The following is a 19,039-nucleotide window of genomic DNA, read 5'->3' on the forward strand; positions in this document are numbered from 1 at the left end:
CATGATGACATGGACAAGGATGAGGATGTGGCATGTGGAAGGCATGACACTTCGTAGGCACAGGAGGCCTTTCTGGGGCACCAAATGGCCTGATTTTGAGTGATTCATGGCATTCTTAGAGAAGGTCATATGGGTGGATGATATCAGAGTGACACTAGTAGGGTTGACCTGGCAAGGGATGCCACGCAGCCAGATGTTGGGGTGCCACCTAACGTGGTGGTGTTGGTTGTGCACAAGAAAATGACAGAGGCCATGTCATTGTGGTAATGAGGTCTCAATTTTGGGTTTACTACATTGTTTAGACATGATTGACCGAAGCTAGAGAATAAGAAAATTACTGAAAAATTATGCAAACAGTTCTCGTTCGTGACGCAAAACTCTTTGACATTACTTCCTTTGCACTCTGAATTCTAAGGGTAGGGGACAATGATTTAGTATAGCCTATGACTACATGGTAGACCTCATAGTGGTCAAGGTTGACGTGGCAGGGCCACATGGGATGCAAGGTAGCACCTCATGGTATCCTTGCTGACAATGCAGGGTTGTTGAGATCAAAACTGAAAAGGCCATAACTTTTGATCCATAAGTCAAATTTTAATCAAATCTATGTCATTGGAAAGTTCTTGACGAGTTTATCGCAATGGTAGTAATAGTTTTTGGGTTTAAAGAAGTAGAAGGATGAGGATTTTTATAACCCCATCTTCATAACGAACGATGGAGGTCAAGTTAATCCTAATGTAACACCTTTCATTATTGAAAATGACTCAAGGGAGTGGGAGGTAGTGTTAGATATAGTATATAATAGAATGGTATGGTAAGGTCATGTGTGTTATGAATATAGAGTATCTTTCTTAGGTTGTCAAAAAGATTAAGAAAAGGGAATCCTTGTTTGCTTGTTGGGTCAATGTGAATTAAATTCTAAACCCCTAACTAGTGGAAGCATAGCCATCAGAAAAGCTAATTATTAGAGGTTATAAGCAATACTAAATATGTATGTTTATAATGGCTTGGTATAACAAATATTGGTACAAGTTCTAAAGAAGTTATTCCCAAATGTTCAGGTATCTATTTTAAGTGGGCATCACCACTTACAAGAGGTGAGATGAAGATTGTTTCATCAAAAGAACAAAAAAATGTTATTATTTATATATAAGAAAGAGAGGCGAGGCCATCAGGGCGAAAATGAGGAGAAAACCTCATGCATATGTAATTCTCTTTTGAAAGATAGTGTTTTTTTATTTCTTGAAAAAAGAAATAGAGGCGAGAAAATAAGTTAATTTTAATCAGTTATAATCATAATCACATAAAATAATAATCAATTCTCCTTCAAATATTCAAAATTTACTATAATATATATAAATGAAAGTTATTTTAAATAATAAAATTATATTCTCAATCTTAAATAAAAAGTTTTTATTTTTTACTATCTTCTTTATTGGGTTAGTAAGAAAGTATTTCTATTAATTAGAAATATAAATAATTACACAACATAGATAGATCTATAGGCTTATGTTCCAACCCAAAAATATTATTGATCTCAGAGAGTGTGACTTCTTGGGATTGAATGAGACGAAATCTAGATACATAAAGATCTAAAATGCTATCATATAGGAAATCGCATTGTCCAAAATCTAAACAAGTTTCTACCAGACATTATACATATTGTTCAAATTAAAGGTTAAGTCTTTCTATATATAGAAACCAAGACCATTTAATTCTATATATTTTGAAGAATCCATAAAACAAAAAGAAATTAATACAAACTAGAAAGGGAACATTAAACTTGAAGAGGAGCTGAGCATGTACATGCATCCACTAGAATATCTATGGGATTGTCCTTGGAGCCTACACTAGCTTCCGACACCAAGACCCCACCTTGTTTGTTTTCCAGACATTTGTAGATTATCATTAGAAGTCGCCCCTATTTCTCCATTTGGTCTAGGCAATTTCACATCTCAATATGCTCATATTCTTGGCCTGCGAAGGGATGTGCTATCAACATTTTATTATGTCAATACAACTCAAAGGTACATAAATATTTTGTGTTGTGAGTGCAGTTGGTGCCATATCATGAATAAATTTTGTTGCTTCATCCATATTTTCCTAATCATTAACTCGAAGACAATCACACTTGACATTTTCCTCCATAATTCACAAATATTGCATGTTGTAGGATAGGCTACACAATCGAAAGCCTGTTCCACTTCTCTAGTCGCATACTTTTCTTGAGTGTGTCAAATAGGAGGATGCCCTCTACGGGTAGGATGAGGCATCAGGGGGGCCAACATAACCACGTAGCTATTGAACAATTCGACATCAAGGAAGGGAAGGGTGTTAGAACTATAGAAGGGAAGGAATGTTATGGTGAAAAATAGAGGGGCCAAAGGTATAACCAATTTCCTTCCTCACAACTTGGATTGTCAGATAGGCCACATGCCCCACTCATGTCTCTCCATAATTTTTGAAGGAGTTATATTAATCACCAAATGATTAAAGTGTGGTTGCAATGAACAAATTGACATATGCATGTTTCTTCTCACCATAAATAGGAATTGTGTTTGCATGCATTGAGCTCAATGGTATGTGGAATGTGGCCTTGTTGTGTGTGATGTCTTCATCACCCACTACCTCATATCCTTTCAAATCACCATTCAATGAATCTAGGAAACTTTTTATTATTATTATATTAATAGATATTAAAATAATATTATTATATTAAAATTTTAAATTTACTATTATCACACTAATAAGGGTGTTTATTTTGGAATAGGGCTTCCATAATTTAAATTTAGTTTTCAATAATTTAAGAGATGGATGATAGGAATTTAACCTTTATAGAATATCTACATAATATTTTTAGTAGTAGTTAGGATAGAGGGTTGGGATTTATCTCAAAGGTAGTTATGCCATTTTTTTCTTTTCAATTTAATTAAACAAAATTATAAAATTAAATTAAAATTATATAGAATGAGTTATAGTTTTTTGGGCATGTGGTATTTATAAGCCATGATATTGACTCATTGTATTGTAATAAAACCTAATTACAGATTAAAAATTATCCATGGTAAGGTTGTTAATTTGGTAGCTCAGTGACAAATTCCAATCATGGAACTAGATTCCTCTTTTCGAGAGGACCAATTTTGACTTTTGAAGCACTTGATTTGGGCAAGGGAAAGTGTATTTTTAAATTGAAGCCCACATATGCACAAAAGAATAGGCCGGCCCAAAAGAGAAAATGGACACCCTCAGATGGCTATAAATACAAGTCAAGTGATCCTCATTTGGACATCATCTTGATCACTCTTCTTTCTTTGGTTTGGATCGCACAGGTCTGAGGTGGTTTGCGGAGATTGGTTCGTACAAGTCTGAAATTACAGGGTCCAAATCTCACATGTGAGTTCTAAAGTTTTGGTTTCTGGCCACAGGGATGACACTGGTATTTTTTGGTTGCAACCGCAGGCTCACAGGCTCATGAGCGTGGTTGGAGGGTTTCAGCTGCATGCACACACACTCTCTTTGGTTTTTTAGTTGACTGTAGACAATGACAGTTTACCGCAGGCTTCTGAATCAAGGTTTTGATTATTATCATTGTTGGGTTCATCTCTTAGGTATTGATTAGTTGATTTTACTAGATTTTTTATGGTTGAAGATATGGATCATTGTACTCTCTCTTTGTTGAACATTTTATGAAAATCTAATAAGAAGAAGAATTTGAAAGATTTTTCCCCGTAATGGTTTTTCCCTAGTCTCCGACCAATCCTGGTGTCTCTATGTGTGAATGTTTTTCTTCTATTGTTCCTTTAAGTTTCACTGCATTGATGATGATATTATTCTTTCTATATAATTTCATATGTTGTTGAATAATGTTGTAAAACTAAATAATGCTATGATGTTGTGGGGTGAATTTAATATGTAAATGAAGAAATGCAATTATCTAAAGCAAAGAACAATATATCCCTAAGAAAAATTAACATGGTATTAGATTTGGGTTGAAGAAAAGTCATTAATATCACCCCCATGAAGACACCTTTGATGAAAGTAAGAGAAGATGGAGGAGACCTAAAAGAATACTAGGGTTTGAAGGAAACCCTAGGAAATCTAGCTACTAGTGTTTGATATATATAATGAGGTTAGGGTTTGGAAGAAATCCTAGATTATGACAAATATTTGAGATATGTAATCTAGAAACCCTAGCATGATCAGTGTGAAGATGTTCTAGCACTTGTGACAGGTTTGATGTAGCACTAGATGGGATAGTCTCAATTAGGTATGGTTGTTGATGAAGTTGGTTGAAATATAATGAAGGAAACAATGTTATATGGACAATGGACAGTCATGACTCTTGAAGGCTGGTTCAAGAGGGAGATGATCACCTCTCATTGAAGATAAGTACTTTTTTCGATTTATGTTACTTCTTTATGTCTTTACTTTTGTTTATATTTATTGATTTGATAATTACTTATACTTCCTGCATGTATATTTGAGTATTTGGATACTTCTAACCTCCTTATAAGATGTTATAAGTGGATCCTTCTTAAGGATCATCTGAGGTACATGAAAAGATAGCTAGTGCAAGAAGAGAAGAGCTACAGTTTCCCATGACAAGTAAGTGATACAAAGTGCAAAGGTATCTGAATGTTATAAGGTATGTATAGTATATTATTTCAGCTACAATATTGGATGGAAAGATAATCCCTAAGGCATGATGGGAATATCACCTTCATGAATGACTCATATATGCATATGAAAGTAAGTTTGATTTATGGTACATGTGATATATTGGTGCACTTGATATTTGACAAGTATCTTACATTTTAGACATGATGGATTTCTTGATTTTATGAAGCAAGCTAGATACATTGTTTTTTATATATGGTGACTTGATACTATTGTTAATGCTTGTGATAAGCATGATAACCTTGATGATAAAAGTGTAACAATAAGATTGATACTCAGGACCTTCTTGTTAGGTTTTGATAAGCTTAGTAAATTTGACAATGTGGTAAATTTGGATGCCCTGTCTTGATGGTTGGATAATGTGATAAAGAAGTGATGTTGTGATTATGATCCTTGAAGTATACTCCTATTAGTTGTTCTAATTATTTGACACTAACCCTTGATGAATGTTTGATGTCATGTTCATATGTGATGATGAAGTAGTTGATGCTAATATGTTATGAATATGATGCATAAATGTTTGAAAAACCTAATATAGTTTGACTTCATGACCTGACAATTTTGTTGATGCATGACAACATTATGATAGACAGGTTGATGACTTGAATGATGATGACTATAGTGGATTCCCATTCAAAGGGAGAAACTCTCCATGAGATCTCTACACCTATTATTAATTGCAAAAAATGAATAGACAACACTTGACCACCGGAAGAAAGGATTAAGGGTGTGGTTATAGGCTTCTCAACTGCATGGAAGAAGGCCATTGGGTGTGGTCGTGCCTGTAGGACACAAAAAAATGAAGCATTAAGCATGAGATTAGGACTGCACCAAGAGTATGAAAGTTCTAAAGATATGGAGCAGACAATAGAAAGTCCTATGAGCAGGGAAGTTTGAATGCTTGACTTACTATAGAGAATGTGAATGTGTTGACTAAACATGTGTTTGTAGGGAACTAGAATTTTCATTATAGTACGCTATTTTGATTCAATAATTGAAGTTAGTATATGTCAATGTTCGATAGCAGTTGTAAAGGTTTGACAAGATTTGGCTTATTGGTTTAATATATATGAGTAGTATTGGAATTTTTACATGATGCTTAGCAATTCATAAGTATATTTTTCCTTATGGATTGATTGAAGTCACAGTGATAATGAATTAGGGTTTTGATTAGATTTGGTTCTTGATGATTGGTAATTTTCCTTGATGTGTAATAACAGTGTTATGTAGACATAGTTGATTCTGTATTGGCATCATTGTCATGTGGCACATTGGTTGAAGACTAAACAATTACGATTCAGTATGCAGTGACCTCACTATGAATGGATAGGATTTATATGACTTATTCTTGGTGTATGCATTCACACCTATGAACATAAATGATGATCATAAGGATGACTTGATGAAATCTAGCTTGATATTATAAATAACAAATTTTGACAGGTCAAATAGATAAGGTTGTAACTTGGTACTTGGATGTGAGCTCTACTTGAGGACTTAATTAAAAAGTTTAGCAATAATATTGAGATAAACTTTTATTACTTTGATATTATTTTTGATTTGGAATTTAAGGCTCGATAAGCTGACTTAGTTTATTTGATTGCACAATATTGATTATGTGAGGTTGAGTATATTGGTTTGATCAGTATAATGTTTGCAGATAGCATTATATGGTTTGAAGAAAGCTTCTAGATCTTGGTATGTATGCATTGACAGTTACCTAGTGAAGCTAAGAATATTTGTCGATCTGAACATCTACTTCAAAGTGGTCCAAGGTATGCCTTTGATTGTTTTGTATGTTGACGATCTATTCTTGACAAATCATGAGCCTCTGATGATCGAAGGAAGATGGATTTGGCCTCTGAAGATTGAATTGAAGAACTTGGAATCATGAAGTTTACAAAAGGGAAATATATCTTGAAGTTATTAAAGAAATTTTGGAAAGTGGGAATGCAAATCATTGAACACCCTAATGGAATTAGGTTATGTAGAGTTATTTCTGAACTTGACTTGGCAAATAATAGTTGATTTGAGCATTCATCTGTTGTCTATATTTTTTTTTTACAAAGAACAACATAATTCAATTCATGATTGAGCCACTTCATACACATTGGGTTTCTGCCAAACACCCTTCGAGATATTTGCATGGGACGATCAATTTTTGGTCTATGATATTCTTCTTATAATATATGACTTCATGGATGTATTGATTTTGTTTGGGATCATTATTGATTAGAAGAGAACATTTGGTTGTTGCTTTAGTATGAGATCTGTCGTGACATTTTGGATTAGAAGTCCATAGCTTTAAGCACGTCCGAGGTTGAGTATGATGTTGCTAGCATGGCTAGCTGTGATGCAAGTTGAAGAAACTCTTTGGAGATCTATTTTGAATTGGTTCTAGATGTGACAGTGATACATTGTTATAATAAAGAGTGGGATCTGATTGGAAAATAATCCCGTGTATATTGGAGACTGAGATATCTTCATATATTGAGACAATGTTGTTGTACGATACAATCTTAGGCGTGTAGTTGTTGCCTCTATGAGAGGGAGGATGAATAAGGTATAATTTTCTAATATATATTTGTTATAATATAAAATTTGAATTTGATGCCCTGCATGAACATGAGACTGCTACTATTGAAACATTATGATTGAACTCTTTAGTGAGTTGTTTAAGCTGGTACTAGATATGAGCATGTTGATATGTTTCTGATCTACAGAGAGCAACACTGATTGGGGACACTAAGCCAACTCTTCCCCCCTGTCTGAGCTCCAAGGGTGTCGAATTGAGATGGAGGGATCTTGGGGTTGAGGGATCTCTGGACAATAGGGTATTACCCCTATCTGTTACCCATAGGGTAGAAGATGTTACTCCTTTATATTGGTCTATGCAAAGTACACCCTAGTTGGCATCATACCCACAAGTCGGGCTTGTTGGGATTTTTGATCCCCATCTAGCCAATTGATTGAGAGAGAGCTTGGGGGTTTGTGATCCTTACCTTTGGTAAGTCGGGCATCTCATCGAACCTGATTATGATGCAGGTGTTCTACCACATGACTCCTCAGGGTCATTTCTGGGAAGATCAGTGAGCAATAGGATGGTTATGATCCTTACCTCATATAGCAAGAGGTATCTTTCTTGCTACAATGGGATGGTTGTAATCCTTGCTTGGTAATTTGTATCGCTCATATTGCTCGATGAGATGACTTAGGGTGAGAGTGTCCCATAAGACTTTCCCCACTGTCATAAACATGAGGTGAGAGTGTCCCATAGGACATTCCTCATTGTCATTTCATTTTGGGTTTAGATGTGCTCCCCAATGTAGTTCTAGGTTAAGCAAGGCTCCCTAATGATAATTCTTTGGTGTTTCCAAGGTAGTAACATTAGGCTCCACATTGGCAGTGATTCTGAAAGGTAGCAGTGACTCCCCAATAGATAGAGGATGGTAGCTTTTGCTCTCCTCCAATGTCAAATTATTATTCTTTTAGATTCAAGAGTGTCCAACATATGAGCAGAGATAAGCAAGAGATAAGCAGGGATAAGCTAAGATGAGCTGAGATGAGAAATGATGAAATTTGATGACAAGATACTTGAGATAAGACATGATTTGATGACAAGATACTTGTGATGATTACATGATGTATTTGGAAATTCTCCCTAGCTGAGAGGGAGTGTTTATTTGGTAATTTAGTAATAAATTCTAATCATGGGACTAGATTCCTCTTTTTGAGAGGACCAATTTTGACTTTTGAAGCACTTGATTTGGACAAGGGAAAGTGTATTTTTGAAATTCAAGCCCACATTTGCACAAAAGGATGGGTTGACCCAAAAGAGAAATTTGACACCCTTGGATGGCTATAAATACAAGTCACATGACCCTCATTTGTTTAATAGCCCTTGTTTATCACTTGTGGATTATTTATGGCTATGGAAATTGGCAAAGGCATTGGCAAAAGAAAAGAGGCAATAATTGACATTTATTTATGAAAATAAAGGAAAATGGGAGAAAAGGAAGGTGAAGAGACACAAATATGCATGCAAGGGAAATTACAGGAAAAATGAAGGAAAATGAAGAAAATAGAGACATCAATGATAAAAAGGCATCAAAGAATCAATTCATAGCTTTTGTTGGTCTAGCTTTTGATAGTTTTGTGGTGGATCTCTAGTTCATTCTCTCACACTCTCATTCTTTCATACTCTTGCACACTTAGAGTATTCTTGGAGAATTCTAGTATTCACTAGGATTGGGAAGGAAAGCAAGGGAGCGCAAGGGAATAGTTGCAACAACAACTACAACATGGATAATTTGCAGGTAACAGGTTACATGTGTGATTTCCTTGCTGATTTTTGGATGCATGGTATATGCATGTGGTTCCTTAGTTATGTGTTGTCATTAGCATGGATATTTGCTTGGATTGACAATGTTTTTAGCCTTGCCTTGCCATTTCTTAGATAGCCATGGTGTTGTGGTTTTCCCACTTGTTTTTCTGATTGGTGCTCAAGTTCCCTAAGGCTGTGGGTTGGAAAAAAAGCTCTGGAATCCTTGGAATAACTTGGGTTGAGTTACTAGTTCCTAGAGTTGTTGGTTGGGATAAATGCCCTTGAGCCCTTGGTGGGTTGAGTTGCGGTTGGAACAAACACTTTGGAGCCCTGGAAGTTTGTGGGTTGAGTTACTACTTCCTGGAGCCCTAGAAAACTTGGGTAGAGATCGATCTGGTTTATGTTAGTGATTTTCAGACCATAGAGGTGGAATCACTGTGGTTGAGGGCTGAGGTAGTTTGGCCTCTTGAAGCCCTGGTTGGTTTTATCTTGGTTTACTCCATGAGATTCCAAATTCATGCTTGAAATATGGTGCAGGAGTGATTGGTTGAAAGAGATATTTGGTTCAGACCTATCTATGGCCAGGTGGTATGCGGAAGTCCCTAACTTGGTTGGCACTTTCATATGTTAATATAAGATATATTTCTATTGTGATCTATGAGCATTTATAGTGATTATGTTGGTGATATTATGGCTAATTTGTCATGGTTTCTATTTTGGTTATTTGTTGGTTATGTGTTGGTTATATGATTTATTGTATCTATGTCCCTTGTCATGTTTGAGAAGTTATTGAATGGTTGATGAATGCATAGACTAACAAGTACTATTGTAGCTAGCTAGAGAGGGCTTAGAGCCTTCTTGGTGATTCTTAGAGGAAGCCTATCATTTTATGATTAGATATGCATTAATGACCTGTAGCTTACATGTTTTCCATATGTTTGACAAAATGTTTATCATGGATTGGGCATGTCTAGGTCGAGTTCTTTCTTGAGTTTGAATGGTTATCATTTTTGTTGTATTTTCTATGCTTCTGGAAAGTTTCAGTCAATTTTGGGAAGTGGTTTGGAGGCTAGCCTAGAAAGGTGGCACAGATTCTGAAACCGCATGCTTAGGGATTAATCACCTGTGGTGGTTGTTCATCTCCTAAGTGATCTGTAGTCCTTGTAGGATGCCAATAAGTGTTTGTTTGTAGGCCCCACTTCCTTAATTGGAACTTGGAGGTTGGGTTAGGTCATAGTGACACTCGTCTCATGTTTACCTTGTCAAGTTGAGTAGCAACAAAATGAGTACTCTCCTAATATAGAAAATACACTAAGAAGTCTGAACGTAGAAACCAGAAATTGCAAGGTAGATAACGATAGGATAATTGAGTCATAAGAAAGGCTTTCCTAGAGCTCAGGAAAAGCAAGTTGAGTTTAATTCAGTAATCCTTCAGATCTTATCAGATTTGCAAATACAGGGACAACCAAGAATCATACATGGATAGGAGGAAAGGACTAATTAGGCATATGGCAGCAGGTCTCAATCAAGATACATGTTGGATAGGGATGAAATAGTCAAAGGTGGTAGATGGTTGGATACACTTGATAGGAGAGGCAGTGCTTATGGGTTCTATTCTAATTCTAGTTTAGAGAGACGTCATGGTCATCATTGCCATCATCCTTATAGGGGGAGTGAGAAGCAGTACTTTTTTATGATTCCAATAAAGCCAAACCTCCTACATTTGATGGAGAGATGAAGAAACTAGAAGATGTAGAAGCATGGCTACTTCGGATGAAGAAGTTCTTCGAATCACATGATTATATAGAGAATATGAAAGCCAAGCTAGCTATTTTTAGCCTCAAGGGAAAATCAAATATCTGGTAGGAAGACGTGAAGTGTGTCAGAGCCATCAAGACATAGGAGTTGAGTTGGAATGAGTTTAAAAGACTTTTTAGAAAGAAGTACTTGTTAGAGAGATATTATGATGAAAAGGATAAGGATTTCTACGAATTGAAGATGGGATCTATGACATATGAAGAGTATACGACCAATTTTTTGGAGATGTTAAGGTATGTGCCATATCTTAAGGATGAGAAGATGAAGGTTCAAAGGTTCATAGCTGGGGTGCCTTTAGATTTTAAAGATCAGATTGAGTATAACAAGCCTCATTCATTGGAGGAAGTCATTGAGAAGTTAAACCATTATTATGAGTAGTCTAAGCGCAAGTCTAAGCCTAAGCAAGATTGGAAAGGTAATGAGAAGATTAAAGGAAAGTGGATTAAGAAGCAAGGAATACCTTCGAATGCAAGTGATAAGGAGAATGTGGCACCTTAAAAGAAGTTCAATACAGTTGACAGAGGACACGAATTTCAGCCTGAGGAGCATAACAAAGGCGATGATAGGAAGCCTTTTCAGTGTTGGACTTATGGTGGAGAGCATTGCAGGAGAGATTGTCCACAACATCAGGCTGGCAGTCCTTAGATTTACAGTGCTCAGGAGGCATAAATAGTTGGATATGTTGGGAAGAGTATTCCTCGAATTTATGCAGCAATGGATAATAGGAAATCTGGTCATCAGGTATTCATTATTGATATGGAAGGTAAGCTTTGTGATTGAGTTGTTTCCATTTTGATTGATCCTGGATCTAATTATAGTTATGTTAGTCCTGACCTGGTGAATAAGTGTGGCTTGAATAAAGAAGTGGATGCAGAATCTTGGTTGGGGCAGTGGACTACAGGGACCAAGAGAAGAGTTCAACATTTGGTGACATCTTGTGAATTTGAGCTAAATGGTATGCCTAGATCAGCATATCTAAACGTGCTTCCTTTGGGATCATATAGTATGATTTTGGGCAAGGATTGGATATGTATTCACGAGACTAAAATGGATTTCTATGATAAGGCTATTGAGTGCCTAGCTGATGACGGGGAAAGAAAAATTTTGTAGGGTAAGAAGAAGCCTACATCAGTGAGTATGGTTACAATTATGTAGGTAAAGTGTTGTTGCAGGAAAGGATGTGTACTGTTTGCAGTTCATATTTCCAGTGGCAAAGGAAAGGATGTTGAGGATGAGGAAGTCTTTAAGAAGTATCATGTTTTGCAACACTTTAAGGATGTGTTTCCTAGAGAGATTCTAGAGTTTCTCCCTCATAAGGAAGTGGATTTATCTATTGAGTTGGTACCAGGAGCAGTACCCGCATCCAAGGCATCTTACAGGATGAGCACTCTAGAGTTGGTGCAATTGAAGTTGCAGCTTAAGGAAATGCTTGATGAGGGATACATTAGGCCTAGTGTGTCGCCTTGGGGTGCACCAGTTTTGTTTGTGAAGAAGAAGGATGGTATTCTCAGGTTGTGTATTGATTACATGAAATTGAACAGGGTGACTATCAAGAATAGATATCCATTGCCACATATTGATGATTTTTTTGACCAGTTGAAGAGAGCAACAATGTTCTCAAATATTGATCTAAGATCAGGATATCGTCAATTGCGCATCAAAGAGGAAGATATTTATAAGACCACATTTCATACCAGGTATGGGAATTATGAGTTTGTGGTGGTTCATTTTGGTCTTACTAATGTCCCAACTACTTTCATGTGTTTGATGAATAATGTGTTGTGCCCTTATCTAGACAAGTTTGTGATAGTGTTTATTGATGGCATATTGATATATTCTAAGAATGAGGAAGAGAATGTAGAGCACCTAGTAGCATTGTTGAGGTTGTTGAGAGAGCAACAATTGTATGCCAATCTCATCAAGTGCAATTTTTTTCGGACTGAATTTAACTACTTGGGGCATGTTGTTTCCAAGGAAGGTATAATAGTGGACCTAGAAAATATTAAAGTTATCATGGAGTGGTAGGCTCCTAGAAATGTGGATGAGGTGATAACATTCGTAGGACTAGCAGGTTACTATAGGAAATTCATTAGGAACTTCTCACCAATTTCCTATCCTATTACATCTGTGCAGAGAAAAAAAGAAGTTTCAATAGCCTGAAGAGTGTGCAACTAGTTTTGAGCAATTGAAGCATTTGCTTACAAATGCTTTAGTATTGAAGATTGCAGATCCTGATAAGGAGTTCATGGTATGTGCAGATGCTTGAAAAAGAGGACTTGGTGGAGTCTTGATGCAAGAAGGATAGGTGGTATGATATGATTCAAGGAATTTGAATGAGCATGAACAAAACTATGTGAATCATGATCTTGAGTTGCCAGTTATCATTCATGCCTTGAAGATGTGGAGGCATTATCTTCTTAGCAAGAGGTTTGTTTTAATGAGTGATCATAGTGGGCCGAGGTACTTATTTGAAAACCCCAATCTAAATGTTAGGTAAGATAGATGGTTGGCTACTCTGAATGAATTTGACTTCGAGGCCAGGCACATTAAGGACAAGAAGAATAGGGTTATATATGCTCCTAATAGGAGAGTGCAAGTGAATCATATTGCAACAATAAGTTCTTATGGGACATATTTGCAAGAGATAATCTTGTAGGTAGGGTAGCATGATGACAGGTACTAGTAGTTGAAGCACATATTGTAGCAGTAGGGTGAAGGTGATAGGGATGAGGAGTATCACCTCACAGTAGATGGCTTGGTCAGATTCAAGAACATGATTTATGTGTTGGATAACAGTGAGCTCAAGAAGCTTATCTTGAGGGAGTTTCATGTAAAGTTGTATTTAGGTCACCAGGGATATCATAAGACATTGAAAAAAGTTAGGAAATTTTATCATTGGCCAAATTTGAAGAAAGAGATGGTTGAGTTTATTGAAATGTGTTTGGACTGTCATCAGGTAAAATCAGAATGTAAACATCCAGTTGGTTTGTTACAACCGATTCTGATTCCGGAATGGAAATGGGAGGTAATTTCCATGGACTTCATTATAGGTTTGCTGAGGACATCAAAGCAACATGATTCCATCATGGTTGATAGGTTGAGTAAGGTAGCTCACTTCATTGCAGTGATTTCTACAAAGTCAGCTATTGAGGTAGCTCAAATCTTCATTAGGGAGATAGTGAGGTTGCATGTTGTTCCTAAGAAGATTATATCCCATAGAGATGCCAAGTTTACTTCCAGGTTTTGGAAGGAGTTTTTTGCAGGTTTTGGGACAAAGTTAGATTTTAGTACATCTTATCATCCACCAACACATGGACAGACAAAGAGGGTTGACATGATTCTTGAGGATGCGTTGAGGATGTATGTTATGCATTAGCAGAGGAAGTGGGAGGAGTATCTTCCACTGGTGGAGTTTACATATAATAATGGGTATCAAGAATCCTTGAGGATGGGTCCATTTGAGGCTTTCTATGCATGAAGTTATAATACTCCCAGTTATAGGTAATTTTGTCACATCTATGGAAAAGGCCTAAAAACTGGATCAATCAACATCCTTGAAAACTTTGTCATTATCCCTTTGCAAAGCCCTAAGCATTATTTCTCCAAAAAGTCTGTTTCTGGGTCTATCTGCGCAAAAACCATGTTTTTAGCCCCAATGCACCTTTTACGCCTATCCACTTGCTATGGTTGTAAGCTACATAAATGATCATTTGTGCTAATTAGTGTAGGTTGCTCTACTATGCAGGTGCACTAATTCTAAAAATTTAGGAAAATTAAAAAATATTTTCAAATATTCTTCTTCCAAAAGCTTCTAAAGTGGTTTTAACCATTTACCATGGATAGAGATATCGAGTTCCTATCTGATCCTACTCTAGTGGTCTCATCTCTTATCCCTTGAGTTTATCCTCCCTCATATGTGGATCTCAAGCCTAGATTGGTAAATCCTAAACTACCACTTTCACCCTATAAATTTATTGCCTCCCATAGAGTCTATGTTGGCTTTTGGAGATTATTAGTGCCCTCATGTTGCTACATTGAGCTTAAGGAAACCATCCATTTACACATTAGGGTTGAGTGTGAAGGTTTTCTTTATGGAAAGGAAGGACAAGACAATTGGGGAGACATCTACAAAGTCAACTTCTATATATGGTTGTAACTCTCTCCTTTATTTATTAATACAAAAATCACTATGTTTTCCTATACTTGTGTCATGTTGATGCTTATGTATTTCAATGCCATGTTGACTCATTGATTAGAGATATTGGATTATGCTATGTGGATATTGTAGTTCCCTTGCTTGTTTTAGTCTTTGTTGCAGGTTCCATTTATAGTGTGAGGAGCTAGAGTTGGAGCTTACAAGCAAGGAGAAGAGGACGACTTACTGAAAATTCCATGTAGGTCTCTTTTCCATATTTCAATCTCTCTAAGGAAAACATAGATATTTTTTCTCTTTTTTGTTCTAGATCAGACCACTAGATCTAGGGAGTTCATTTTTATCCGCAGAAGTGAATTTTCCATATAACACTCCCATCGGCTAGAATGATCTAGTGAACATGGTGCTCATTGGACTGGATATGTTGGCTGAGATGGAACATGAGATGTAGGTTATCAAAAGGCAGCACATGACATGCAGAATAGTTATGCAGATCAACATAGGGCATTCAAGGAGTTTCAGGTTGGGGAGTATATGTACTTGTGCATCAAGCCCAAGAAGATCTCCTTAAGGATTGGGTCATGTGCCAAGCTGGCACCTCGATATTGTAGGCCTTTTTATATCCTTGAGAGGATTGGACCAGTGGTCTATAGACTTGCACTGCCGCCAACAGTGAAAGTCCATGGTGTTTTCCATGTTTCATTGCTTAAGAAGTATTTCAAGGATGCTAATCATGTGATTGATTTGTTTATATTACAGGTGGAGCCAAAGGGAGAATTCTAGCCAGAACCTCAGTGCATTTTGCAACAGAAACAACTCATTCTCTAGAACAGAGCAATCAACCAAGTTAAAGTGTAGTGGAATAACTTTGGGCCCGATGAAGCTACATGGGAGATGGCTAATCAGATGTAGGCTTTGTATCCTTCTTTATTGTTGCTTGCAAATGTGTTTGGTTTATATGTTTTGGTTTATGTTTATGCATATGTGTATGGTATATACTACAATGAGTTGTGTTATAAAACTCTAATAAGAAGTATGTTGTAAATACTGCATCGAGTTGTATTATAAAGCTCCAATAAGCAGTATGGCATTCATGGTCTTAGGAGTCTGGTATGTTGTAAATGTTGCATCGATCTGGGTTATAAAGCTCCATAAGAAACATGTGTTTGATGATTATAAGCATCATTGAACACCAAGGATGGTGTTCCCCTAGGGGGGAGGGGTTTGTAACAACCCCTTGTTGATTTTCCATGTAAATAAATAAGACCAAGGTTATGGGACATGTATTCCAAGATTAATGTTGGGAAAAACACCTTAGTGGGCATCACTTGTGGATTATTTATGGCTATGGAAATTGAAAAATGAATTGGCAAAGGAAAAGAGGCAATAACTAACATTTAATTATGAAAATAAAGGAAAACATGAGAAAAGGAAGGTGAAGAGACACAAATATGCATGAAAGGGAAATTAGAGGGAAAATGAAGGAAAATGAAGGAAATAGGGACACCAATGATAAAAAGGCATCAGAGAATCAGTTCACAACTTTTGTTAGTTTAACTTTTGACAATTTTGTGTTTGAGCTCTAGTTCATTCTCTCACACTCTCAGTCTCTCATACTCTTACACACTTAGAGTATTCTTGGAGCATGCTTGGAGCGTTCTAGTATTCACTGGGATTAAGAAGGAAAGCAAGGGAGTGCAAGGTAACAATTGGATCAACAGTTGCAATAGGGATACTTTGTAGGTAACATGTTGCATCTATGATTTCCTTGCTAATTTTTGGATGCATGGTATATGCATGTAGTTCCTTGGTTATGTGTTATCATTGGCATGGAGAATTTCCTGGATTGGCAGTGGTTTTAGCCTTGCCTTGCAATTTCCTAGATAGTCATGGTGTTGTGGGTTTCCCGCTTATTTTTCTAATTGGTGCTCAGGTTCCCTATGGCTTTGGGTTGGGATAAATGCTCTAGAAGCCCTTTAATAGCTTAGGTTTAGTTACTAGTTCCTAGAGTCGTTTGTTGGGACAAACTCTCTAGAGCCCTTGGTGGGTTGAGTTACTAGTCCCTAGAACCGTTGTTGGAACAAACACTCTGGAGCCCTGGAAGGTTGTGGGTTGATTTACTAGTTCCTGAAGCCTTAGACAACTTGGATAGAGACTGATCTGGTTGATGTTAGTAATTTCTGTACCGTAGAGGCAGAATCACTATGGTTGAGGGTTGAGGTGGTTTGGCCTATGCAAACCCTGCTTGGTTTTATCTTAGTTTACTCTATGAGATCCCACATTCATGCTTGGAATATGGAACCAAGATGATTGATGAAAGAGATATTTGGTTCAGCCCAATCTATGATTAGGTGGTACGTGGAAGTCCTTGACTTGGTGGGCATTTTCATATGTTAATATGAGATATTTTCCTATTGTGATCTATGAGCATTTATAGTGATTATGCTTGTGATATTATGGCTAATTTTCCATGGTTTCTATTATGGTTATTTGTTGATTATGTTTTGGTTATATGATGTATGTTATCTATGGCTCTTGTCATGTTTTGATAAGCTATTGAATGGTTGATGAATGCATGGACTAACAAGTTCTATTGTAGCTTGCTAGAGAGGGATTAGAGCCCTCTTGGTGATTCTCAGAGGAAGACTATTAGTTTATGATCAAATATGCATTCATGACCAGTAGCTTACATGTTTTTTGTACGTTTGACACAATGTACATCATGGATTAAGTATGTCTAGGTCAAGTTCTTGCTTGATTTTGAATGGTTAGCATTGTTATTACTTTTCTATGCTTCTGGGAATTTACAGGCAATTCTGGGTAGTGGCCTAGAGGCTAGCCTATAAAGGTGGCACAGATTCTGAAGCCACATGCTCAGAACTTGAGGAATTAGGTCATAACCACATGGAAGCAAGCTTGTGCGTGCGATTACGGCCTCATCACTGCACTCTTTCCTTATTTTGTGTGTGGTTGGGTTGTTAGTTCAGAGAAAAAGGGCTCCAACTCAGGGATTGATCACCTGGGGTGGTTGTTCAACTCTTGAGTGACTTGTAGTTCCTATAGGATGTTAGTAAGTGTTCAATTTGTAGGCCCCACTTCCTTAACTAGAACTTGGAGGTTGGGTCAAGTGATAGTGGCATTTGTCTTATGTTGACCCTGGAAAGCTTGTGAATTTTGGGTAAATGTGGGAGGAGGTGTTACAATTTGGACATCATTTTGATCATTATTCTTTCTTTGGTTTGGCTCGCATAGGTCTGAGGTGGTTCCCGGAGATTGGTTCGTATAGGTCCGAAATTGCAGGGTTTGAAGTTCACACGTGAGATCTAGCTCATGAGTGCAGTTGGATGATTTCAACCGCACACATGTACACTCTTTACATGAGGTTGGAAATGAGGGTTTGGTTTTTCAGTTGACCACAGATAATGACATTTGACCGCGGGTTTCTGAATCAAGGTTTTGATTATTAGCATTGTTGGGTTCATCTCTTAGATATTGATTAGTTGATTTTGTTGGATAGTTTTATGGTTGAAGATATGGATCATTGTGCCCTCTCTTTGTTTAAAATTTTATGACAATCTAATAAGAAGAATAATTTGAAATGGTTTTCTCCATAGTGGGTTTTTCCCTGGTCTCCGACCAATACTGGTGTCTCTATTTGTGAATTATTTTCTTCTATTGTTCCTTTAAGTTTTGTTGCATTGGCGATGATATTGTTTTTTCTATATAATTGCATATGTTACTAAATAATATTGTAAAACTGAATAATTTTATGATATTGTGGGACAAGTTTAATATGTAAATGAATAAATGCAACTATCTAAGGCAAAGAACAATATAGCCCTAAGAAAAATTAACAAAGGTGAGGGTGAATCTCTATGTTTAAGAATGTTGTTACATATTATTTTAAATGCATATATTTTTAACTTATATTTTATTTCTTTTTATAATTAGTAGTAACAATTTAAAATAAATTTAAATTATTTTTTATGATATTTTTAATTGTGCCAATGTGATAAATATCACAAGGTAAGTGTCTTTTATGCCTATTGGTGTTTACCAGTCATTGC

Source organism: Pinus tabuliformis, chromosome 8, assembly GCF_031772625.1.
Source record: "Pinus tabuliformis cultivar Carrire ecotype Pingquan chromosome 8, CPIR1, whole genome shotgun sequence".
In the NCBI taxonomy this organism is placed as follows: domain Eukaryota; kingdom Viridiplantae; phylum Streptophyta; class Pinopsida; order Pinales; family Pinaceae; genus Pinus; species Pinus tabuliformis.